Source organism: Bison bison, unplaced genomic scaffold (genome assembly GCF_000754665.1).
Source record: "Bison bison bison isolate TAMUID 2011002044 unplaced genomic scaffold, Bison_UMD1.0 scf7180017864039, whole genome shotgun sequence".
NCBI classification, from domain to species: domain Eukaryota; kingdom Metazoa; phylum Chordata; class Mammalia; order Artiodactyla; family Bovidae; genus Bison; species Bison bison.
Window position 1 is genome coordinate 3,703,454 of NW_011494611.1, and position 7,052 is coordinate 3,710,505.

Below are 7,052 nucleotides of genomic sequence, written 5' to 3' on the forward strand. Positions count from 1 at the left end.
ACAGTGAGTGCTTTACTTAAGACTAATGATGCTAAAGCTGAAACTCCAGTACTTTGGCCACCTCATGTGAAGAGTTGACTCATTGGAAAAGACTCTGATGCTGGGAGGGATTGGGGGCAGGAGGAGAAGGGGACGACAGAGGATGAGATGGCTGGATGGCATCACTGACTCAATGGACATGAGTCTGGGTGAACTCTGGGAGTTGGTGATGGACAGGGAGGCCTGGCGTGCTGCAATTCATGGGGTCGCAAAGAGTCGGACATGAGAGTGACTGAACTGAACTGAACTGAACAGAAGATACACTGAATTGCTAAAAAAAATAAGATGTGATATAGTAACACTTGACTATAAAGAATGCATACCAGAACATTTTTAAATGGTGAGTGAAACTTATTAAGAATAGTTTACTACAATAAATGCTGGCTAAATAGAACCACCTCTCCTTTTGAGGCTTATCCTTCTGCCACCGTGTGTCCTTACACCAAGGGGGTGTCCCTTGTTCTCTCCTTCACTATACCTTGATATTTGGATCCTTTTTTATACAGGAAAAACAAAACAAAGGGAAAAAAAAAAGGGAATGATTAAGTAATTTCTGGTACAGTCATTCAATGAAATCCAGTACAGCCATTAAAAAGCTGAAGGGGCTTCCCTTTGGCTCAGTGGTAAGGAATGTCTCCTGCCTATGTGGGAGACACAGGTTCGATCCCTGGTCTGGGCAGATCCCACATACCACAGAGCAACTAAGCCTGAGCGCCCCAATACTGACACCCAAGTGCCCTAGAGCCTGTGCTCTGCGACGAGAAGCCAGTGCAATGAGAAGTCTGCACACCACAACTGAAGAGTGACCCCTGCTTGCCATGACCAGAGAAAAGCCCATGCAGCAAAGACTCAACGCAACCAATACATAAATAAATAAAATACAGAATGATATCTCACATACATTATTAAACGAACAAAGCAAGATGTAGAAACGTGTACCATAAGCACATTTGTGTAAAAGGGAGGAAAAGAAATACATAGACATTCTAACATAGGAGTTTTGTTTGCGTATTCATAAAGCATCTTGAGAAAGATACAGAAGAAACTGATAGTATAATATGCTAATTTTTAGGGAAATTAGGTAGCTGAGAGAAAAACATTTCCATTGCCAAATCAGACCTCTCATTGTGCTGAATACACGAATGTGTCACCTATTCTAAAGTAAAAATTGTAAAACATAAATTAAGGGGACTAGGGCATTTGATTACATCACCAAACACTTTCATTTCTGTTTTTTTTTTTTTTTCTCCAAACCCCAATTTAAAGGATCTGTAAAGGAACGGATCCCTACAGTCCATGGGGTCTCAAAGATTAGGACATGACTTAGCTAAGTCAATAACAAAAACAAAAAGGAATAAAAGAAGAATAGGAGAGGGAACAAAAAGTAGGTCATATGAACATGATTTGGGGAGAGAATGAGGCAACAGCACAGATTTCAGGTCACACTTCCAGTCCCAGCTCTTTAATTTGTTTCTCCTGAGCTCTTGGGCAAATAAATCTCTTTGAGCTTCTGATCCCTTATCTGTGGAAGAGTAAGGATGAGTCATTGATGTTCTGTTTTCTATATTGTGCCTTGTGGGAATACTGGGAGGATTCACTGTCAATGATCAGAAGGATTTAATAAAGTACATAGACTGCTATTATTACTTTTAATAATAGTAGCATTTTAAGCTATTAATTCAATCTTTCTCAGTCTTATAGGAAAAATAGCAGTATCTTATTTAAATTTGAATTTCTCTAATTATAAATGGGGCTTCCCTTGTGGCTCAGCTGGTAAAGAATCTGCCTGCAATGAGGGAGACCTGGGTTCAGTCCCTGGGTTGGGAAGATCCCCTAAACAAGGAAAAGGCTACCCACTCCAGTATTCTGGCCTGGAGAATTCCATGAACTATAAATGAAGAGATTTCGAAAGCTGGTTTGAAACTCAACATTCAAAAAATGAAGATCATGGCATCCAGTCCCATCACATCATGGCAAATAGATGGGGAAACAATGAAAACAGTGACAGACTTTATTTTCTTGGGCTCCAAAATCACTGCAGATGGTGACTGCAGCCATGAAATTAAAAGACGCTTGCTTCTTGGAAGAAAAGTTATGACCAACCTAGACAGCATACTAAAAAGCAGAAGCATTACTTTGCTAACAAAGGTCCATCTAGTCAAAGCTATGGTTTTTCCAGTAGTCATGTATGGATGTGAGTTGGACCATAAAGAAAGCTGAGTGCCGAAGAATTGATGCTTTTGAACTGTGGTGTTGGAGAAGACTCTTGAGAGTCCATTGGACTGCACGAAGATCAACCAGTCAATCCTAAAGGAAATCAGTCATGAATATTCATTGGAAGGACTGATGCTGAAGCTCCAATACTTTGGCCACCTTTCCAAAGAGCTGACTCATTAGAAAAGACCCTGATGTTGGGAGGGATTGAAGACAGGAAGAGAAAGGTTCAACAGAGGACAAGATGGTTGGTTGGCATCACCAACTCAATGGACATGAGTCTGAACAAACTCCAGGAGATGGTGAAGGACAGGGAAGCCTGGCATGCTGCAGTCCATGGGGTCGCAAAGAGTCAGACATGATTTAGCAACTGAACAACAGCACGATTATAAACGAGATCGAATCATTACATGTCTATTCCATTCGTATTTCTCTTTCTGTGATTTGCCTGATCGTTTATAATAGTTAACATTTACTGCATGTTACTGTGTACCAGGCACTGTGTTATGATCTCTATCCAAATTATCTCATTTAACCTGCAGATCAAATGGGCAAAATTATTATGCTCATTTTCAGCTGAGAAAACCAATATTTAGAGAAGTCAGTTCTCCATCACTAGTAAGTAGAGTCCAGATTCTGATTGAGGACTTGACTCTGACCCAGAAATCTGACTTGATTGAGAACCCAGGCTCTTTGGGCTTTGGTTTCAAAGACTCTCCCCCTGATCATTTTCCTTGTGCATTATTTGCCTTTTCCTAATATTTTGCAAGAGCCCTTTGTAATTTGGTGGTAGGGCTCAGAGTAGTGGAGGATCTCTCTGGGCCAAGGGGCAGAAGTGACTTCAAAGAAGCACCCTGCCTGGCCTTCAACTACCCCTCTGGTGGTGTGTCAGCCTAGGCGGTGCAGTCAGACCTGATGGCAGCAGACCAAGCTGTGCTCTGTGTTGTAGAACACAGGTCTGCAAAGACAAGTGGACTTCAACCCCTTTAGAGAGAAAGCAAGAGTGACTCACAGGAGGAGGATGAAACCAGAGCTTTCAGGCTGTCCAAAGTCATCAGAGGGAAAGAAGAAGAAAACATGAGGCGGAAAGCCGGCCAAGAGCTTCCTGAAGACCATGCAAATGAGGCCCGCCCACAGCTGCCTGGAAACCACGCGCCGGGAGCAGGCAGAGCCCAGAGAACAGGCTGCAGGGCCGCTCAGCCAAGGAGGAGGAGGTGGGGGAGGCTCTGAGGAGCAGGTAAGGAGTCAGGGAGGGTCGTGGAGGGAAGGGTCACAGAGCCCTGCATTCTGGAGAGGCAGCTCGTCCCCGGGGTGAACACCGGCCTGGGAGGCAGGGCTCCTGGGATCATCTTCCAAGTTCAACCATTCTTTAGCTGTGAAGCCCTGGGCAAGTCAGTTCACCTTTCTGAGTCTTGACATTCCCATCGATAAAATGAGTGCAAAAATGTCATATTAACTACGCATTGAGCATCTGCTGTGCTTTGCTGGGCACATAATAACCATTATCCGTTCCTCACAGCAAGCTCATGAGGTGGGCTCATTAGCCTCTATCATAGAGGAAGACAAAGCTCAGAGAGGTTAAGCCATTTGTCTAAGACCTCACAGCAAAGAAGTCTGGTTCTAAAACTACATACTTTCCACTCTTGATCCTGCTTTCTTCTGAGGGTGGTTTTACACAATCAAATGGTCTATGCAAATGGAAAAAAAAAAAAACTGTAAAAGGCAATTATATCATCAAAATGGGAATCATTCCACTCAGACCCTGGCCAGAACTGATGCCCTTTGTAAACTGGGAAGTTCTACAAAATGCTAGTCCTTCACCTCTTTCCTCTCTCCAAGTTGAAAGCATTGGGGTGATGCTACAGACAACTGATATTTGGCTGAGTGAGCAGGTCACAGACGGAGGTGACGTCTTGGGTGGTATTGGGATATCCCAGCTTGAGAGTGAGTCCAAGTTGGATAAGTGGCCAGTCTCTCCTGTTTCCTGGACTCAGACTCTGAAACCACAGCCAAGGCCTGAGGGGACCATGGCCAATAAGGGCCTAGGTGCTGATTCGACCATAATCATCCCTCCTCACAACCCTTAACAGATTTAGCCATGGAACTTCAGAAAATGGAAGTCTATCTTGTGGAGAAGGAAGTTCTTTAAGGGTAGTGATATAAGCTTAGCACAGTAAAGTTTGAATTTTCAGATAGAATAAAAAACAAGCCAACAAACTTATACTCTTACCCGCAGAGATAAGCACTGTTGACAGTGTTTGTTTTTCCACGCATTTTTCCCATTGCACACATATATTGGAAAATTGGATTGTACTCTAATATGGTTTTACTGCTGGTTCTTTTCACTAATGACATGTCATGAATGTATTTCCGTATCAATAGGTGTTTCAGGACATTGTTTACAGGCTGCAGAACGTCTCTTTGTATGGATGGAGAGAACTTATTTAATCAGTGTCCAACTATTGGATAATTGAGCAGTTTTCAATTTTTCACCATTAAAGCAGTGCTCAGATCTTTGCACAGGACCTGGATTGTTTACACAGTATAAATTTCCAGCGAGGGATACTGCTGAATGAATCAAGGTTATATGCATTTTAAGGTCTGCTTCTGACACACTCTGGAATTCAGGGGCTACTCAAAGCTCAATGCAGAAACCTTCATGGCTTCAAAGTCAGCCTTTTTAAATTTTATTTTATTTTTGGTTGTGGTGGGTCTTTGTTGCCGTGGGGACTTTCCTCTTGTTGTGGCAATCAGGGGCTACTCTGTAGTTGTGGTGCATGGGCTTCTCATTGTGGTGGCTTTTCTTGTTGCAGAGCACAGGCTCTAGATAACAAGGGCTTCAGGAATTGTGGCACTTGGGCTCAGTAGTTTCAGCTCCCAGGCTCTCGAGCACAGGCTCAGTAGTCATGGCATGCTGGCTTAGTTACTCTGTGGCGTGTGGAATCTTCCCGGACCAGGGATCGAACCTGTGTCCCCTGCATTGGCAGGCGGATTCTTTACCACCAGCTGGAAGTCCTCAGAGTCTACCTTGAGCCTTCCTCTCTCTCAAAGCCCTTTGCAGGGATAATTCAACCACCTCATAGACAGTCTTTCCTGGGTGCCAGGTTCTGTCTAAGAACTTTACCCTCTGAGGCACCACCACTTTTAGCTTCCTTTTCAGAAGAAATGGAAGAACAGAGAGGTTAAGCAATTCAGCTGAAATCACAGCCCTAATAAGCAGTGGCTCGGAGATCAATAGCCTTGACAATCTGGTTCTAGAATCTCTGCTGTCCATTGCTTCTCAGAGAGAACGTTTGATCCCATCTCCAAAGATATCTTTTACCCATCCCTTTGATCTTCCCCACCATCGCCTCACCTGCATCAAGTCCCACCATCCCAACGTGGACCACCGCTAGCACCCCTATCTGGTCTTACATTTCCACTCATCCCTTTCAGTCTGTCTTCTGCTCTGCAGCTGAAATGGTGTTTTTAAAATAGAAACAGGATCAGGTCAGCCTCCACTCCCCAGCGCCCCTGGCAAGCACACACAGACATAGACTCAGCCCTAGAATAAAAACCCAGATGCTTTCCCCAGCCTCCAGGGCAGTCTCCCTTAGGATTCTCCTAAGTCCTCTCTTGGGATTCTTCCTAAGCCACTTTCCAATCTAGACCTGCCCACTACTCTTCAGTTACCCAGCCTCCTTTCACTTCCTCAAAGCTGCTTTTCCTTAGAGTTTTGGCATGGGCTGTTCTCTTGAGCTGGAATGCTCCTACTCCACTCTACAGGGATGGATTCTTTTCATATCCCTTCTCTGGCAGTCTCATCTGAAGCAGCCAGTCCTCTAAGCGCACTTTCCTTTTTGTTTATAGCATTCATTAAAATTGTGCGTTTATTTACTGCCCGTCACTCATTCATTAAATGTTGCCTTCCCTCACTAGACTCTACATGTCGTGAGGTCAGAGACTACGTCTATTTTGTTCCCTGTTATTTACCAAGTGTCTAGCACAGTGCCTGACCTGTGATGTTCAGTTCAGTTCAGTTCAGTCACTCAGTTGTGTCTGACTCTTTGCGACCCCATGGACTGCAGCACACCAGGCCTCCCTGTCCATCACCAACTCCCGGAGTTTACTCAAACTCATATCCGTTGAGACCTGTGATGAGCTCTCGTTAATTCAATGACTGCTGGACAGATGGACGAAAGATCCACAGGAGGAGGCATTCATTGGTCGGGATCTTTGGCAAACTATCCCAGCTTTGGCCAGAGCTAGTTCGTCCTCCTCCGGCATGTCTTCCTCTTCCCTACACGAGGCAGTGACCGAGGTCTAGGGTCTAGCAGGAAACCAGGAAACCATGGTTGAGAGCGTAAGCAGGTTTTGCTTCAGGTGCCATTTCAGTCAGGGTAGATGAGGTCATGTTTGGGGCACAAGGGAGACACACTGTCCCTAGATCCCCCCTGCATGCTTCCTGGATTCCTACCATGAGAGGAATATTTATGGCCGCTAGAACTCTCCTAGTGAAATGCAAACTCTCACTATCCAGTCAGTAACACACATCCAGCAGGTGAAACAAATAGTGGGTTCTGTCTCTCTGACAGCAGCATAGTGGTGGCCTAGAAGTCCCGAGGTCACCAGTGGGTGACGCTGATGGTTTAGTCACTAAGTCATGTCTGACTCTTTGCGACCCCATGGACTATAGCCCACCAGGCTCCTCTGTCCATGGGATTCTCTAGGCAAGAATACTGGAGTGGGTTGCCATTTCCTTCTCCAGAGGGTCTTCCTGACCCAGGGATCGAACCTGGGTCTCCTGCATTGCAGGCAGA

The 7,052-nt window shown here is 44.8% G+C and overlaps 1 protein-coding gene across 1 annotated transcript in view; it reads left to right on the top strand.

The window, feature by feature from the left end:
* The first annotated feature begins 3,403 nt into the window (after nt 1–3,403).
* Nucleotides 3,404–7,052, top strand: part of RNF183 (ring finger protein 183) — an 8,514-nt gene continuing 4,865 nt past the window's right edge. The window contains exon 1 of the mRNA XM_010835176.1: nt 3,404–3,490. The gene's annotated coding sequence lies outside the window, so the exon portion shown is untranslated. The remainder of the gene's footprint in view (nt 3,491–7,052) is intronic.